Source organism: Tursiops truncatus, chromosome 17 (assembly GCF_011762595.2).
Source record: "Tursiops truncatus isolate mTurTru1 chromosome 17, mTurTru1.mat.Y, whole genome shotgun sequence".
Taxonomy (NCBI): Eukaryota; Metazoa; Chordata; class Mammalia; order Artiodactyla; family Delphinidae; genus Tursiops; species Tursiops truncatus.
This window is the reverse complement of record NC_047050.1, coordinates 49,119,057-49,138,815: the sequence shown is the minus strand read 5'-3', so window position 1 is coordinate 49,138,815 and position 19,759 is coordinate 49,119,057. Positions and strand designations below refer to the sequence as shown.

The 19,759-nt window shown below is 37.2% G+C and overlaps 2 long non-coding RNA genes across 5 annotated transcripts in view; one reads left to right on the top strand and one right to left on the bottom strand.

Annotated features, from left to right (window-relative positions):
- The window catches only part of LOC141276928 (uncharacterized), a 199,844-nt gene that overhangs the window by 139,672 nt on the left and 40,413 nt on the right, over positions 1 to 19,759 (top strand). The gene's annotated exons all lie outside the window — the stretch shown is intronic.
- The window catches only part of LOC141276926 (uncharacterized), a 242,375-nt gene continuing 238,038 nt past the window's right edge, over positions 15,423 to 19,759 (bottom strand). For 3 of the 4 annotated variants that reach the window (XR_012327307.1, XR_012327309.1, XR_012327308.1), the window contains one exon: positions 15,423 to 16,677. This is a non-coding gene — a long non-coding RNA (uncharacterized lncRNA). The remainder of the gene's footprint in view (positions 16,678 to 19,759) is intronic. The other variant, XR_012327306.1, reaches the window with a different exon arrangement.

Genomic DNA, 19,759 nt, shown 5'->3' with positions numbered 1-19,759 from the left:
TGCATGAGGTTGTGGTGAAATAAAATAAAATGAACAATGACAGGCTTCAATTGCATTTGTATGGATCATACTTTTTTTAAGAATCAGATTTCAAGGACTCAAATTCCTTTTTATTATTCAGATATAATTGATATATAACATTACATTAGTTTCAGGTATACAACATAATGATTCCATAGTTGTGTATATTGTGATATGATCACCACAATAAGTCTAGTTAACATTCCTCATCACACAGTTACAAATTTTTTCTTGTGATGAGAACTAAAGATTTATTCTCTTATCAACTTTCAAATATATAATACAATTTTATTAACTATAGTCACCATGCTGTACATTACATCCACAAATTAATTTTTATTATAAATGGAAGTTTGTACCTTTTGACTGTCTTCATCTATTTCACCCACCACCCAAACCCCCACCTCTGGCAACCAGCAACAATCTGTTCTCTGTATCTGAGGTTTATTGTTTTGTTTTTTTTTTTTGACTCCACAAATAAGTGAGAACATATGGTATTTGTCTTTCTCTGACTTATTTCACCTGGCAGAATGCACTCAAGCTTCATCCGTGATGTTGTAAATAGCAAGATTTCCTTCTTTTAATGGGTAAATAACATTCCACTCAATTCCATATTTCCTTCATTTATTCATCCATTGATGGACACTTATATTGCTTCCATGTCTTGGCTATTGTAAATAATGTTGCAGTGAATATGGGTGTGCACATATCTTTTTGAGTTAGTATTTTTGATTCCTGTAGATAAATACCCAGAAGTTAATTGTTGGATGACATGGTAGTTTAATTTTTAATTTTTTGAGGAACCACTATACTGTTTTACATAGTGGCTACACCAAATTAACATTCCCACCAAAAGTACACATCCACCTCCTTGGCAACACTTGTTATTTCTTGTCTTTTTCGTAATCTTCAAACAGGTATAAGGTGATGCCCATTGTGGTTTTGATTTGCATTTCCCTGTTTATAAGTAATGTTGAGCACTGTTTCATGTACCTGTTGGCCATTTGTATGTCTTCTTTGGAAAAATGTCTAGTCAGATCCTCTGCCCATTTTTTAATTGGATTGTTATTTTGCCATTGAGTTGTATGTGTTTTTATATATTTTGAACATTAATCCATTATCAGATATATGGTTTGCAAGTATTTTCTCGCATTCAGTTGGTTGCCTTTTCATTTTGTTGATGGTTTCCATTGCTGTGCAGAGGTTTTTAGTTGGATGTAGTCCCACTTGTTTTTGTTTATATTTCTTTGCATTTGATGTCAAATCCATAAATCATTGCTAAGACCTATGTCAGGGAGCTTACCATCTATGTTTTCTTCTAGAAGTTTTATGGTTTCAGGTATAACATTCAAATATTTAATCCATTTTGAGTTAAATTTTGTGTGTGGTATAAGATAGTGGTCCACTGTCATTCTTTTGCATGTGTTCCAGATTCCCCAACACCAGTTACTGAAAACTGTCATTTGTCCATTGTATAGTCCTGGCTCCTTTAAAGAAATTAATTGACCATATGTACATCGGGTTATTTCTGGGCTCTCTTCTGTTCCATTAATCTATCTCTCTGTTTTTATGCCAATACCATACCGTTTTCATGATTATAGCTCTTGTAATATAGTTTGAAATTAGGTACTTTGTTGCCTCCAATTTGTTCTTCTTTCTCAAGACTGCTTTCAATTTGTCTTCTGTGGTTCCATACAAATTTTAGGATTGTTTATTTCTGTGAAAAATTCCATTGGAATTTTGATAGAGATTGCATTGAATCTGTAGATTATTTTGGGTAGTATGCACATTTAATAATATTAATTCTTCCAATCCATGAATAAGGAATATATTTCCATTTATTTGTGTCTTCTTCAGTTCCTTTCAGTAAGGTCATATAGTTTTCAGTATACAGTTCTTTCACCTCCTTGGTTAAATTTATTTTTGTTTCAATTATAAATGAGATTGTTTTCTTAATTTCTGATAATTTATTATTGGTGTATAGAAACACAACAGTTTTTATATTGATTTTGTATCCTGAAACTTTACTAAATTTATTAATTCCAACAGTTTTTTTTGGTGGAGTCTTTTGGATTTTTGATATATATAATAATATGTCATCTGCAACTAGTGAGTTTTACTTCTTCCTTTCCAATTTGGATTCCTTTTATACCTTTTCTTGCCTAATTGCTCTAAGACCTCCAATACTATGTTGAATAAAAATGGTGAGAGTGGGCATTCTTGTCTTGTCTCTGACCCTAAAGCTTTTAGCTTTACACCACTGAGTATGATGTTAGATGTGGGCTTGTCCCGTATGGCCTTTATTATGTTGAGGTATGTTCCCCCATATCTCCTTTGTTAGGAGTTATTATTATAAATCGATGTTGAATTTTGTCAAATGCTTTTTCTGCATCTATTGAGATGATCATATGGTTTTAATCCTTCGTTTTGTTAATGTAATATATCACATTGATTTATTTGCAGATGTTGAACCAACCTTGTTTCCCTGGATAAAACCCATTTGATCATGATGTATGAGTCTTTTAATGTATTGTTGAATTTGGTTTGCTAATATTTTCTTGAAGATTTCTGCATCTATGTTCATCAGGGATATTGGACTGTAATTTTCTTTTCTGGTAGTGTCCTTGTCTTATTTTGGCATCAGGGTAATGCCAGCCTCATAAAATGAGTTTTGAAGTACTCTTATATTTTTTGGAATAGTTGGAGAGGATTGGTATTAATTTTTCTTTAAATGTTTTATAGAATTGACTAGTGAAGCGATCTGGTCTTGGACTTTTTGTTTGTTAGAGGTTTTGATTACTGATTGAATCTCCTTACTAGTAATCAGTCTGTTCTATTTTTTTTTTTTTTTTCCATGATTCAGTCTTGGTAGATTGTATGTTTCTAGGAATTTATCCACTTCTTCTTGGTTGTCCAACTTGTTGATGTGTAATTGTTCACAGTAGTCTCTTGTGATCCTTTGTATTTATCTGGTGTAGTAAGGTCTCCTCTTTCATTTCTAATTTTACATATTTGAGTCCTCTCTCTTATTCTTGGTGAGTCTAGCTAAAGGTTTGTCAATTTTGCTTACTTTTTCAAAATACCAGCTCAGTTTCATCTTTTCTTTTGTCTTTTTAGTCTCTTTCATTTATTTCTGCTCAGATCTTTATTTCCTTCCTTCTAATAATTTTGTAATTTGTTGTTCTTTTTCTAATTCCTTGAAGTGTAAAGTTAGGTTGTTTCATTTTTCTTAATCTTGATATAGACATTAATCACTATAAATTTTCTGCTTAGAACTGCTTTTGCTGCATCCCATAAGCTTTGGTATGTTATTTTTTAAATTTCTCTTTTGATATTTTTTCATTGACCCATTTTACAGCATAACATATGATCTATCCTGTAGAATTCTTCATATGCACTTGAGAAGAATGTGTATGCTTTTGGATGAAATGTTCTGTGTATGTCTGTTAAGTCCATCCAGTCTTAAACATGTTAAGGCCAATCTTTACTTATTGATTCTCTCTCTGGATGATCTATTCATTGATGAAAGTGAGGTATTAAAGTCCCCTACTATTATCATATTGCCATTTATTTCTCCCTTTAAGCTATTAATAGTTGGTTTATATATTTAGGTGCTTTTATATTGGATGCACAAATATTTACAAATGTTAAATCTTCTTGTTGGATTGACCTCTTCATCACTATATAATGACCTTCTTTGTTTCTTATTACAGTCTTTGTCTTAAAGTCTATTGCTTGATATAAGTACAGGCATTCCTCATTTTATTGCACTTCGCAGGTACTGTGGTGGTATTTTTGTTGTTGTTGTTGTTGTTTAACAAATTGAAGGTTTTTGTCAACCCTGCATCAAGCAAGTCTATCTGTGCCATTTTTCCAACAGCATTTTCTCACTTCATGTCTCTGTCACATTTTGGTAATTCTCAAAATATTTCAAACTATTATTATTATTATATTTGTTATGGTGATCTGTGATCAGTGGTCTTTGATGTTACTGTTGCAAAAAGATTATGACTTGCTGAAGGTTCAGATGATTAGAATTTTTATCAATAAAGTATTTTAAAATTAAGGTATGTACATTATTTAAATATAAGGAGATATATATAGCAAATTTAATAGACTATGGTATATTGGGAATATAACCTTTAATATGCACTGGGAAACAAAAAAAATTGTGACTCACTTTATTGAGATAGTCATTTTACTGTAGTAGTCTGGAATCAAACCCACAGTATCTCCAAGGTATGCTTATATAGCTACTTCAGATTTTTAAAATTTCCATTTACATGGAATATCTTTTTCATCCCTTCACTTTCAGTCTGTGTGTGGTGTGTCCTTTGATCTGAAACAAGTCTCTAGTAGGCAGCATATAGATGGGTCTTGTTGTTTTATCCATTTAGCCACTCTGTATCTTATAATTGAAGGATTTATTACATTTAAAGTAATTATTGATAAGTATGTTATTGCCATTTTGTTAATTGATTTCTGGTTATTTTGTAATTTCTTTGCTCCTTCTTCTTTTGCTTGTTTTGTTTGTGATTTGATGTTCTATAGTGGTATGCTTAGATTTTTTTTTTTCTCTTGTGTATATACTATAGGTTTTTGCATCGTGGTTACCATGAGGTTTACATAGAACAACTTATATCTATAACAATCTATTTTAAGTTGACAACAAATTTAATTTGAACATTTTTTAAAGCTCTGCATATTTAGTCTTCCCCCATAATTTGTTTTTGATGTCACAATTTCCATTTTTAGCTTGTATATATATTAACAAATTATTGTGGTTTATGCTTGTTTTTACTACTTTTGCCTTTTAACCTTCATACTAGCTTTATAAATAATTAACCCATCACCTTACAATATTAGACTATTCTGAATTACTACATATTTACCTTTACCAGTGAGATTAATACTTTCATATGTTTTCCTATTACCATCAGTGCCCTTTTACCTCAGCTTAAAGAATTTCCTTTAACATTTCTTGTAAAGGACAGTCTAGTGGTGATGAACTCCTTTAGCTTTTGTTTGTCTGGAAAACTTCCCTTCAATTCAGAAGGAAAAATTTGCTGGATAAAGTATTCTTGGTTGGCAGCTTTTTTTTCTTTCAGTAGGTTGAATATATCATGCCAGTCCCTTCTAGCCTACAAAGTTTCTGCTGAAAATTTTGCTGCTAGTCCTATAAAGCTTCCCTTATATGTGACAAGTTGTTTTTCTCTTGTTGCTTTTATGATTCTCTCCTTGTCTTTAACTTTTTCCACTTTAATTATAATGTGTCTTGGTGTGGGTCTCTTTGGATTCATCTTTTTTGGAACCTTTTTTCCTTCCCCAGTTTAGGATAGTTTTCAGCTATTGTTTACTCAAAAAAATTTTCTGTCCCTTTCTTCTCTCTCTTATACTTTGGGATCCCTATAATATGAATGTTGGTCCACTTGATGTTGTCCCGTAAGTCCCTTAAGCAATTTTCCCTTTTTTTAATCCATTTTTGTTGCTCTGATTATGTGATTTCCACTGCAGTATCTTTGAGTTCATTGATCCTTTCTTCTGCATCATCTACTTTGTTATTGAGCCCCTCTATTATATTTTCAGTTCAATCATTGTATTCTTCAGCTCTGTGACTTGACGTCTATTTAATATTTTCTTTTATTTTCTATCTCTCTGTAAAATTTATTTTATTTATTCAGTCTTCTGAGCTCAGTGAGCATCTTTATGACCATTATTTTGAACTCTGTCAGGTAAATCTCTTATCTCCATTTTATTAAGTTCTTTTACTGAGGTTCCATCTTTTTTTATTTGAACCATATTCCTCTGTTTCTTTATTTTCCTTGACCCTGTATGGGTTATGCATTTCTATGCATTAGATAAAATTGCCACCTCCCCCAGTCTTGAAGGAGTGGTCTCCTGTAGGAGATGAATATTATCATTCAACTCTGCCCTAGCTCTTAGGTCTCTCAAATCTTTGTGATTGTCCAAGCAGCCTATTTTATTTTTAGTGGATCCCAGTATTTGAGGTATGCCCAAATCCTGTCAGTGTCCAAAGGGCAGCATGTTAGTCAGCACCTAGATGCAGGCTGATTAGAAGGCAGGTCCTCAGGCAGCAACTTTTAAAATATAAAAATATACACCTTTCAAGGGAAGACTGGGATATGGACATTTCTGTCTCCTCTCTCTGTGCTGAGACCTGGGGTGATAGCCAGTTAAGAATTCCTTCTTACTTTGCCACCATAAACATTGAACCCATAAACATAAGCACGGCTGGCTACTAATGTCAGGCTTTCAAGGGATTATCCTCTGGGTGGCAGACACAAAAGCTGGGACAGCAGACTTATACACAAGTTCCTTTCTTAAAGACACCAATGACCTGGGGTGGAGCAGAATGGGAGTGCTAATATGGTGCCTGCCATCCTCCTCACTCTCTGAGGGGGTTATAATCAGACCCTAGATGTGTGTCTACTTAGAAGCCTACCCTTCAGGCCACAGCTATAAAGATAAGCTAGTAGGCCTCTTTCACAGAAAGACTGGACACCTTACTATATTTCTTCTCTGCTGTGCCCTGTGGGTGGTAGCTGGTTAAGATCTCTTTCTCCATTTGTTAGAGTCCTGTGGGACCCATAAGCCTAACCCCCACTAGTCACCAGAGCCAGATGATCTAGAGGTGTCCCCTGGGTGGCAGATGTTAAAATTGGGATGACAGATGAGTGTACAAGCTGCTTTCCAGGAGATAACAGCAACCTGACATGAGGCAGAAGGAGACCACAAAGATGGCATCTCTTGGCCTCTATTTTAGGAGAGTATTTAAGTAGGTCACTAGATGTTTGTTAAATTGGATGCTTGGTCCTCAGGCTGATGCTTTGAGATAAGCAAATAAGCCTCATTCACAGAAAGTCTGGGTGCTTTTCAGTTGGCTATCATCTCTGTGCTGGGCCTTGGGATGGATGAATCTATGCACGGGAGCCCTTTAAGAACTGTTTCTCAGTTCTCTATAGCCTTGTGGTTCTCTTGGACCCATGACCCATTGGTTTTCAAAGCTAGAAGTTTTGGGGCTCATCTCTCAGGTGCAGGTCTTAAAAGTTAGGGTGCCTGATGTGGGGTTCAAAACCTTTGTTCATCAGGGGGAAGCTCAGGGTTTTGAGTATCCTCCTGATTATGGATCACTGTACCAGGGATGTGGTTTATGGTAAGATTGTGGCTCAGCCTGTCCTACCCACTTCAATATGGATTTGTTGGGGTTTTTTTCTCACTTCTTCAATTTATAGGAGTCACTCAGTTAGCTTTGGGGTTTTTAAAAAATTTTTATTTTATTTTGGACCACAGTTGATTTACAATGTGTTAATTTCAGGTGTACAGCAAAGTAATTCAGTTATACATATATATATATATATATATATATATTCTTTTCCAAATTCTTTTCCATTTTAGGTTATTACACAATTTGAGCAGAGTTCCCTGTGCTATACAGTAGGTCCTTGTTTGTTATCTATTTTTTTCCAGGGGTGTGTATATTTTTATTAAATTGCCAATATCATTTTGAATATTTCTCAAAGAAACTCTCATTACTGTTTTACATCATTATTATTTGTGAATTTCCTCCCCTTTCCCATCAATTCTTTACTTTTTATTTAAAAAAAATTTTTATTTTATATTGGAGTATAGTTGATTAACAATGTTGTGTTCGTTTCAGGCATACAGCAAAGTGATTCAGTTATACATATCCATGTATCTATTCTTTATCAAATTCTTTTCTCATTTAGGTTATTACAGAGTATTGAGCAGAGTTCCCTGTGCTATACAGTAGGTCCCTGTTGATAATCTATTTTAAATATAGCAGTGTGTACATGTCAATCCCAAACTCCCAATCTATCCCTCCCCGCCATCCTTGCCCTGGTAACCATAAGTTTGTTTTCTAAGTCTGTGAGTCTGTTTCTGTTTTGTAAATAAGTTCATTTGTATCGTTTTTTAAAGATTATGCATGTAAGCAATATCATATAATATTTTTCTTTCTCTGTCTGGCTTACTACACTTAGTATGATCATCTTCAGGTCCATCCATGTTGCTGCAAATAGCATTATTGCATTCTTTTTTATGGCTGAGTAATATTCCATTGTATATATGTACTTTATCTGTTCATCAGTCAATGGACATTTAGATTGCTTCTGTGTCTTGACTATTGTAAACAGCACTGCAATGAACATTGGGGTGGATGTATCCTTTTGAACCATGTTATTCTCTGAATATATGCCCAGTAGTGGGATTGCTGTATCATATGGTAGCTCTATTTTTAGTTCTTTCAGGAACCTCCATACTGTTCTCTAACTTCCATTCCCACCAACATTGTGGGAGGGTTCCCTTTACTCCACAGCCTCTCCAGCATTTATTGTTTGTAGGCTTTTTGATGATGGCCATTGTGACTGGTGTGAGGTGATATATCATTGTAGCTTTGACTTGCATTTCTCTAATAATTAGTGATGTTGAGCTTCTTTTCATGTGCCTCTTGGCCACCTGTATGTCTTCTTTGGAGGAATGTCTTTTTAGGTCTTCTGCCCATTTTTTGATTCGATTGTTTGGTTTTGTTTTTGTGTTTTTAATATTGATCTTCATGAGCTGTTTATAAATTTTGGAGATGAATCCCTTGTCAGTTGCATTGTTGCAAATATTTTCTCCCATTCTGTGGGTTGTCTTTTCACTTTGTTTATGTTTTCCTTTACTGTGCAAAAGCTTTTGAGTTTAATTAGGTCCCATTTGTTTGCTTTTATTTCCATTACTCTAGGAGATGGAGTGAAAAAGATCTTACTGCTATTTATGTCAAAGTGTGCTCTGCCTATGTTTTCCTCTAGGTGTTTTATAGTATCCAGTCTTACATTTAGGTCTTTAAACAATTTTAAGTTGGGTAGTTTGCTTTGAATTGGTTAAAGATTCCCTGTAATACTGAATTTCTTTTAGCTTAATCTGAAATATAAGAGGTCTAGCTTTTCCCAAGAAGATACCTTCCATTCTCTTCCAGTCTTTCTATACCATAAGGATTATAGAGCTTACATTCTACATTTTGAGTCCCTCTACCTGGAGTCAGTCTTTAAGACAGATTCCCTCCACTTAAGAGATCACTTATGCATTTCATAAAGGAATACCCTTTGTCAAATATTGTCATCAATGAAGTATAAATACACATCCAGTAAGGCAACACACCAGTCATCCAGATAAGTGAGATACTTACATGGTGTGCTCTAATGTTGTTTACCTTATTACAGCTATTTGCCAAAAAGTCTCCATCTCATTTCAATACAAAACAAAGAAAACTGTTTACCAAATACTCCTCTGTTGAATAAGAATAATTGGTTTACTGGCTCTCTATTCCATCTGCTTTCCAAAACGTTTCTGTGTGGCAGAGACTGAAAAACTAAAAATTGCTTTTCAAACTCCCTTGCAGTGAGGGTTCTAGATACCAGGCAGGGTTTACAAATGAGATCCACTCATGATGGAAGTGAAGTAGAGGCCAGTGATTTGCTGTAGTGCTGTCTTCTGTGGGCAACCACAGCCAAAGACTTTGGGTCTTTCTAAATTGGCACTCTAGTGCCTGGTTGCTGCCATAGAGATGCCCAGCAGCAGTTGTAAAGGTGTTGTGGTAGCCTTGTGATTCCTACCCCTTGATTGGGGTAGAAAGAACGGCTCCTCTGATTGGCAAGTTCCTCATTGTTACTGTGAGGGTCATTCCTGGAGGACCTGCCTAGAGTCTACTCCTTCCTTGTTTTGAATCCTTTTCTGATTCAAATAGCTAAAGTTTTGTTTCTTATAACTGTATTGTGACTGACAGTGTCTCAGAAAGAACAGTTTAGAAAAGTGTAGCTGAGGTGTATTTAAGTCAGAAAATTCCAATTATATGTTTGAAAGCATTTCCAAGAAACTCAGCCATTGAAGTTTAAATTTTGTTGTAGCTTCCAGCACTTGGTGGATGGGTGATAACTGATCAATCATGCTTGATAGGAAGTGTAGCAAGATGCAAAGAGCAGAGCCTTTGAAGTCAGACAGGAGTGCACAGTCTAATGAGTTTCCAGTTAGAGCTATAGTTTCTAGACAGGCCGGCAAAAGAAATGTCACAAAATTAAAGAAGAAACCTAATCCTTTGATAAAGATAAAAGTTCCATGGTCATCAATGACAGTTTAGTGTTCCATGCCTGGAAAGGTAACCCATGCTAAGCTAGACCATGTGAATAGACTCTGAGGATAGGAAAGAGAGTACAACCTCTGGAAGGCAACAGTCCTGAGGTCTTCCATTAGTTTTGTTACTTATCAGCTGCATGATCAAGATTTCCCTTAGTCTCTAAGCTTTACTTTCCACAGCTGTAAAATGTGAATATGAACCTTGCTTATAGGGTGGTTTTATTAGAAATAAGGTATGCAGAGCACCTATAGCACCTGGCATGCAACAGGTATTCACAAGTGGTAATGAACTATTATTCCTTCAGCTTTTAATTTAGCAGCGAGTCTAGTCTTATTCACAGAGAAGTAAAAATAATAAAATATGAAAATCGAAACAGAAGAAAGCCAAAAAGATAAATAGCAAGATATAGAGCCAGAAGGGCTAATGATGTCTCATAGGCACTGAGACACAGGGAAAAAGGAAACATTCTCCTACAGTGAGAAGAAAGGAAATAAAGTAGTCTGGAGCCACAAAGAATCTAGGACAGAGCCCTCCTGCTGCATTAGCGCTGGGTGACTATAAAAACATGAGGTCTGCTCTCAGTAGTAGAGGTATGCATAGTGGATTCTATTATAATTCTGTTTTCACTGAAAACTTGCCCCAAATTTTCTTTTGAGGTGAAACTCTCCAGTATTTTCTATAGCTCAAATTGATTATTTGAAGTAGCATCAAAAGAAAGTAAAGATACTTGTTACTGCAAGGCAAGGAGATGGGAGAAGAGACACAAAATTATAAGATGCCTCTTGTATAAAGTGAACCATGTTAATTGAAATTCAGCATGAGCGATTCTGTGCTCCTTTAAAGCACAGAATATGGACAATACTGACTAAAACACATATAAGGTGAACTCCATATTCTCTGCTTATTTGTGCCAGCATGGCTTAATGTCTACAGCCTACATGCATGGCTTCTACAGTGAATTCAGCACAAAAATAAATGGCTCATTCAGTTAAATCAATCAAACTATTGGTCAGTTTAGTTAAACAAAAGCACAACCATTGTTTTACCATGCAAATCAAACTCTTGTGTAGAGACAGATCTACAATCTTCTGGGTAATTTAATTTTCATTATTTTAAAAATCATGTTGAAATAGCATAGTATATGCATAATTATTATAAACTCTGAGTGTGGATTCAGCTATACTTTTAGAAATGACTAACCATGTTTCATGTAGTTCAGTCTCCACCTGGCATCATTTTTCTCAAGTTCAGTCTTCATCTGGTACCATTTTTCTGTAGGAAAGTTTCCCTTGGTCAGTCAGAAGCAGGCAGGAAAAGAACAACTGTCTTGAGTTTGGCTCAGAAATATGACGTTCCCTGGGGAGGCCATGAGCTCCAGACACTTCAGGAGACATCAGCAAGTTATACAGGTGATACGGATACAACTTGGAGGTCCAGCTTAATTCAGAATGTGGTCCCATGCAGGTGTTTGAACAGATTAGGAATCTGGGAATGAGGCACTAATACAGAACCATAATGGCATTAAGTACCTACCTGGTTACTGGCACTCTTGAGATCAGCAATCTCACTGAGACAACAGGGAGGGGCTACGACATCTTTACTCTTGGAGGCCAACCTCATGCAGAACCATGTGTTGCTTACTGACATCAAGTTCAAGTCCTCAGAAGGATTTCCTGCCATTGATTTCAACTTTTCCCAGGTAGAAACGTGAGTCCTCTCCCTTTCACAAGCTAAGGTTTCTTTCCAGCATGTTGGCAGCTCCAGTCCATGGTTTTCCCCAAGCTACTCCCTGATTCATAGACCCTTGTGCTATGGAGCACATTAGTAAGACTCTCACAGAATCTGGTGTAGCCATTTTATGCAAGAATCTCTACCATTTTCTTCCCAGGGCTTCTAACCTGGCCTCTTCCCAGGGTACTTGTGGCCAACAAATCTTATGTGCAATTCACACTATCCCCTCAATCTGCACAATAAGATGGTTGGCCTACAGACTATCCTGGTGGTAGTACAATCATATGCTGTCTGTGGTATAGACTCCATGCCTGCAGATAGGTCTGCTGCAGCCATTGCTTTCCCAATTCATTAGGGGAAGATGGCAAAATGCTAGCATGATGATGTTCCTTTTCTGGTCCTTCCCTCCCTCCACCTATTCTCTTTTCAGTGTCCTTATCACTTTTATCTTTTAACTCTCCAATCCATCTTAAAACCCATTTTACATCTTAATATTCTATTAGCACTTTAAAATCAGTTGCTTTCATCTGATTCTACCCTGCTTGACATTTTTTACTTAAACTTTAGTTCTATTAAACATTAAGTAGTTTGTGGAGTACATATATTATACCATTGAAGTTGTAATTTGATTTGAGACTAAAGAGAATAATAACCATCACAGCAATATTACATATTTGGTCCTTACTGCATCTGGATGCTGTGTTAAGTACTTTACATGTACAATGATGGTACAGAATAATAATTTAAAAGCGGCAATATAATATCAGCCAACAGAGATTTAAATCCTCATTTGGCACTTTATTAGCATTGTAATCTAGGCAAATCAATGTTTCAAAGGCCTTCAATTTTTTCATGTATAAAATGGAAATCCTGCTGGTACCTACTCCAGGGCTATTCTGAGAATGAACTGAGATATTGCATGTAAAACTCTTAGTGAATGTTTGGTACTTAGCATATTAGCTGTTACTGATACTAGCATTTTTCTTCCATTTAATGAGATTGATCACTATAACCCCATTATATAGATAAGGGAAATTAAAGTCCAGAGAAGCTAGGTAATTTGCCCAAGATCGTGCAACTGGCAATTGCCTGAAAAGGTACTTATGCCCAGATCTGACTGCGGAACCTGGGCTCTGACACAGCACACTGGTAGTTCTTGCCTCATGTTCTTTAAAACTACAGATGTCCCCAGGTATGCCCATGGGGCTGCAGCTGCTCATAGGTGGCTTTTTATTATTTCCAGTTTCACAGATAACTTTAATAACAGCTAAACAACGTACACTGCTTCCCACATACAAATGAGTCTCAAAGGCTTTCTCGTGGTGCTGTGATCAGGATAAAATGAGGAGTATATGAAACTCACTTATAAGATTATAACAACTGTCATGTGTCAAGAGCTATTATTTCCCTAATTGATAAAAGAAAGGATAAATGATTCTTAAGGGTAGAATTTCAAAGGAAATTCTTGGTTGTTGGGCAAAAAACCTTGCACCTGACAAAAGGAAAGCTCATAGAAGACCCCTGAGTGGGTAAAGCAGTTTTTTGTGAGTTATGTTCTAACCCTGAGAGAAAATTTGGAAATTTTTTAGGCAAAAATATTAAAGAAAGAAAAAGAAACACACACACAAAACAAGAACAACAACAACCCAAAAGCTCTTGTTCCTTGGGGCAGAACAAGAATTTGAATCTCTGGGGTGAGTCATGCTATGATGCCAACTGATCTTTTCATCAGAAACTGGCAGTTTCTTTGACTCTGCTCTCTCCTCACATCCAGCATCATCAGTCACTGTACCTCTTTCAATCCAGTTCATCTTTCTTCTGTCCTTTTCCACTGCTTCTACTCTAAATCTCATTAACTTCTTTCCTAGAATATTTAAATATGCTCCTGATCCCATCATTTCTACATGCAGACCACAGCCCAGCTTAAAATTGTTTTTCTAGCTGAAGTCAAGTTTCCTTACTTTGCCAGTCAAGGATATCCAGAATCTGTCTCTAGCACTAATTTTCCAGGTCTTTCTTCACCCCAGTCATGTATTATTCTCCCTGCTGTGTCTTTGTATTATTACATTCAGTTGATCTTCTCTGCTACCTTTCCACATGTTCAAGCTTTGTCCTACTTTCAATGTGAACTTCCAAGACCATTTCCTCCATAATTGTCCTGGTTCCTTCAAGTAAATGTGATCTTGCCATCCCATGAACTCATGTCACATGTTATTTATACATTTCTACAAATTGTGGCATTGTGGGGAGGAAAAAAATTTTCCTCTACCCAACTTAGATTCTCCAGCATGGGACCTGGTAAATTAGACTGGCCAGAGACAGATTAACAGGAGAAAAACAAACATGTTTATTAATATTTGTATCATGAGTGTACACATGGGAGCACCTAACGAGTAACTCAGAGGGGTGATTAGAACTTTGGTTTATCTCAAGCTAAACGGAGGTAAAGGAGTTTGCAGCTTCTGAGCAAGGGAGGCAGTTAAGGGAATGTGACCAGGGAAAGCATGGTAAACAAGAATTGCTTATTAAGGTTTGTTATGCGTATTTAAGAAGTGCTTTCTCCATTGATAATGATGTCAAAAACTTGGCCTCTGTGCACTGGTGCCGAATTGAATCTTGGAGACAGAGTTCTGGGTGAAGTAGGAAAGAATAGCTTTATTGCTTTGCCAGACAAAGGGGGACACAGTGGGCTCATGCTCCTCAAAACTATGTGTCCCAACCTGGGAGGATTTCATGAGGAGCTTTATAGCAATGCCTCAAGAGCAGGGTTGCTGATAAGATTAGGGTGTGTGCAGGGCCAGCACTCCTTTAATCTGGTAATCTCTTGGTGAGTTTCTCTGGTTCCTTTAATCTGGCCTCAGGTGGTCTTCTCTGGAATAAAGAACGCTGACATCTTCCATTTGTTGGGGGTTTTAGTTCTGTAAATAGCTCAAAGATATTGTTATCCCTTAAGATGGAACCAAAACCCTGCCCCAAGGCTGCACTATTGTTTCTTGGTGCTCCTCCCTTGTCTCTGCATCCCCTCCTGATTAGCAACTGTTCAAATCGGCTCTTTGGAACTCAGGGAAGGTCATGGAGGCTAGAGTCTATTCCCTACAAACAAGAAACAGGAGACACAGACAGGCTTCTGTGCCCAGGAGACAACAGGGTCCTGCTCAGTTTCACTCTCCCTTTTTCTTTGATACTCCTCAATCTTGAGGAGAACAGATGTTGGACAAGAAAATGAATAATCATTGTGGATAGAGATGTTAATCATAAACTTGGCAGAGGAACTCTGTTTTAGGGAGACTTGTTTTTAATCCCCACTTAAATTTTATCTTTCCCCAAATCTTTCAGGGACAGGGCAATGATTGCTCTGGCTACTTCCTGCTGAAATGGGGTGTAGTCTGCCTAAATTTGGGGGAATGGATACTGAATTAGAAATATTTGAGGTCCAAGTCCTAGATCTGAGTTTTGTATGATTAAGATCTCAATTTCTTTGTCTGCCATTTTGGCACAACAGACCCAGTTAGAGGTAGGAGGAGTGACAACTGGAACTTTAGTAGACAAAAATACGTCTCATTCTCTTAGGAATTCAGGAAAATAAGTCTGAAACCCAGTCTGGAACTGGTTTGGGGAGACTTGTTGCCAGTTATTTCCACACCATTCCCTGTAAGGGGGCAAACCCACCAAGGCAATCCTGAAGACCCAGAAATAGGAAGCTGACCACATATCCAGCAGTTAGAATCACTGAAAGAATCAGCATATGAATCTATAGTTTTGTGGGGAAAGGTAAAAGGTATGAGAAAGGATAAGAAAACAGAACTTTCATTTCGCTTGCCAGAACAAATACTTAAGGTTTCCCAAAAGGTGAGATGTCCACTTCTTGGGAATCTGCTCACTGGCTATAGGCAGGCCTGGCTGGTCAGTCTCTGATAATCTTTTTACTCTAGTGTGATGTACCCATGGTTTTACTCCATACAATTTGAGAGGCATGAGTAGTAAGAAGAATGTCATAGGGTCCCTTCCATTTCTCTTCAAGCTGCTGCTCAGGTCCTTGCTCTTTCCACATTTCCAGCAGCACCCAGTATTCTGCTTTGAAGGGATGCAAGGGAACTTCCAGGTGAGGGGGAGACCTCTGGGACACAAACTCATGAGTAGCAGTTAACAGTTGGTCAATCTGTTGTACATACTGTTTAATTTTTACCTCCTGCATGAGAAACGTTTCTCTTTCTTTACTCTTAGAAGCTAAGAATTGTCTCCCATATATAATTTTGTAAGGGCTCAATCCTAGCCTGCTTCTAGGGGCCAACTGTATATGGAGGAGAGCAATTGGCAAGACCTTGTCCCATTTTAGATGAGTTTCCTCCATACCTTGGTGAGAGTTTTTTTCAGGGTGTGATTCATCTTCTCGGCCTTTCCTGTAGATTGGGGTCTCCATGATGAATGAAGTTTCCATTTTATACCTAAAGCTTTATTTACTGTTTGTGTTACTTCTGTGACAAAAGCAGATCCATCGTCACTATGAATAGTAGAGGGAAGGCCGTACCTAGGAATAATGTCCTTAAGAAGGGCTTTTGTCACTTCTGATGCTTTTTCCATTCTGGCTGGGAAGGCCTCTACTCAACCTTGATCCACGTATAATCCTCATAAATCTTTAGCCAAAGTCTCGTTGAAGAGGGTGAGGGAATTTTTAAATCCTTGTGGCAGCACCATCCAGCAGTACTGACTTCTTGTTTTGGAATTGGAGTCTTGCCATTCAAAGGCAAATAGCAACCGCAATTTCTTTTCTACTGGAATACAGAAAAAGGCATCTTTCAAATCTGATACAGCGGAGTAATCATAATCTCCAGGTATGGTTCTTAAGTAAGGTGTATGGGTTTGGAACTGTAGGATGAATGTCCTAAATTATTTCATTTATGGCTCACAGATCCTGAACGAATAAGTATTCATTGGTATGAGGTTTCTTGACCGGAAGAATAGGAGTATGATAAGGAGACCTGCAGGGTCTACTTAGTCCATACTTTAGAAATCCGTTTAAAACTGGCTGGATTCCTTGTATGGCCTCTTTCTTAAGAGGGTATTGCTTTTTTCCTTGGATATGAGCCTCCCATTTTTACAGTGATAGAGACTGGGGAGGCAAATCTGGCCTGTCTGCATGCCCCATCAGCACAGATAGCCTTACTCACTTTTTCTGTGATCTTCTCCAGAATCAGAATGGTTGCCTTTTACTGATATTGGAGAGGGAGGCATCTCTACGAAGAGAAATTTCCTTTAAAAATGTAAATTTCCTTTATAAAAGGAAAACTTGTACTTGTTTCTAGAGCTTTTCCTGCTTGTTCTCAATGTACTTTAGTTCAAAATAATCCATATGCCAGAGAGGTATTTGGGGGTGATGTATCCTGGTACCCTTCAGCATGCATCACTCATTACCTTATATCTGAAAACATTGAATCTTGTCTCATAGTATTACTATATTTGGATTGTCCTAACACAGATTAAACTTGGGACCATTTCCCTTTCTGCCTCAGCAAGAAAGATGCTTTAAAAGGGGAAAAAATGAGGTCCAGCTCTTTTAAAAGAGCCTGGGTGGGTGGCTGAGGTGGGGTGCACTCTGCAATCACTGAGTCATCATTCCTACCCTCAGGAGAGAAAAGCACTTGGAAACACTAAAAGTTGCTTTACATAAGGAAGATTGGTGTGACTGGGTGGCCCCACTGTCCTTGGAAAGAAAACAGAACAAAGCCTTTTATGTTTCTTAGTTTAGTTTAAACTAAGAGCAGCCCCAGGATTGGGGGAGTTAGCAGATGCTCATCCCAATCGTGACCCACCCTCTGAAGCTACTGAAGAGCAACAGAATATGCCACTCCAAAACATACCTCTTGAGCATAAGGATTATTTTTAGCCCATTATATTTGAGGAAGAGCAGACACAGGGGCATCTCTGAAAACAGAATAGAAATTGCGCTTTGGTAAGGGACATTTACATTTATAAAGGCAATCTCCATTTGTAAGGGTGTCTGCCTCTCTGTCCCAGGAAGAGGAGGGGGACTTTCAATCTCCAGAAATTCTTATCAGTGGAGAAGGCAGCAACTTAAATCTGCATAGCAACCCTTACTCTTGTTACCAAGCTTTTCCTGGTAACCTCCCATAACTGGCCTCCCCTTCAAAATGTCTTTCTTTTGTCTTTTGCTGGAGATGGTATTTAAGATGGCAGCTTTGGCCAGTTCTGGTAGTTTTACTCAGTTTTTCTGGGTATCTCCCGTGTATACAGGAGGTATACATGTTGACGAAATAAAATTCCTATTTTATGGCAGGATGAAAACATTTTAAATATAACTTATTTCTTTGCCAATTTGGGCCTCATGTGCATCTGCATTAACCAGACCTGCTTAGGAGATAACATTCCTTGCTTCTTAATCACATCAAGGGTTACAACTCCTTAGGAGATAACCTTCCTTCTTAATCTTTTAATGGGCCAGGATGACACATGACCCACTATGTGCTTCTTTGTACATGTAGATCTGGATTGTGTAAAGTGTCAATACATCATTTGAAATATAACCCTTTGTCTCAAAAATGTATACAACTGCTTTGACCTCTAATGGGCAAAACAGTCCTCAGAGCTTTCTGAAATACTGTTTTCCAGGTTATAATCCTCAGGTTGTCTCATATAAAATTTTCCATTTCTTTCTTGATTAACTATTAATTTTTCCATCAAGAATGTTACTAAACTTCTGTTGGTTTTTCTCCAGTTAATCTGTCTTTTATTATGGGGGCAGGGTCTCAGTCAGGAACCTAGAAGGGTGGAAGAAAAATTATTTTTCTTCCCTTACCCTGTCCTGTGGCCTGTGAAGTATAAGAATGGTTTTAAAGAGGCATCATCCCAGTGCACCTGCCAGTGCCCTTAACAGAGCACCCTGCTTAGCCCCTGGGCTCACACGTCCCTGGTGACCCAGCCCAGGAGCTTCAGGAGAGAATGGATCTTAGCATACCTGGGGATCTTAGGGTCTGCACGTTAGATTGCTGATCTAAGGCACTTACTCATTCATTAGGGCAGCACTGGGAGTCTGGTTCTGAGTGTTTAACCCCATAGGACCTCCGGGAAGGGAGTTATTTTGGATTTGCTGCTACTCCTAATAGGTAAGGAGAACATTCTCAAACCCATTTTCCCATGATGGATTGGAACCCAACAGTAACAACCCTGAAATGTTGAGGCAAGGGCCACCCCAGTTACAATAATAAAACCGCTTGAGTAGATGGTTTCTGTCTTGTTCAGAGAGGCCAATAGCACCTTGTACACCAGGTGTTAATACTTACTGAACAAAAGTTATACAGTTAGATTTTGGTAATTGATGTTTTACTGTCTTTGATATGCAATTCATCTTGAATTTTTTTTCTAATATAGAGTATAGATGACATAGAGTATAGATGACAACCTTTATATAATAAGACATCAAGTTCTTTGGATGACTCTAAAACATTATTTATATACATTTAATAAAAATATGAACATATATATATATAGATATATATATATAAAGAAGTATGCTAGATATAGAATAAGAGTGATGAAAAGCCACAGTCTCTGTGCCTAAGAAACTGAAAAAATATATTTAGAGCTTTACCAAATTCATGTATGTAACTTCTATTCATTCAGAAAAAAAAAAAAAAGCATCTTGCTGTCTAGTCAACACCTGGCTAAATACTGGATAACACAGTCCAGCCCTTGACGTAGCCATTGAACAAGAAAAAATTTACTATATAACTATAAATTCTGATGAGCACCATGAAGAAAACAAGTAAGGTAGAAATTAACCCACTCAGTTAGATTGGTGAGGGAAGATCTTCATTGAAAAAGTGAGGTTTCAGCTGA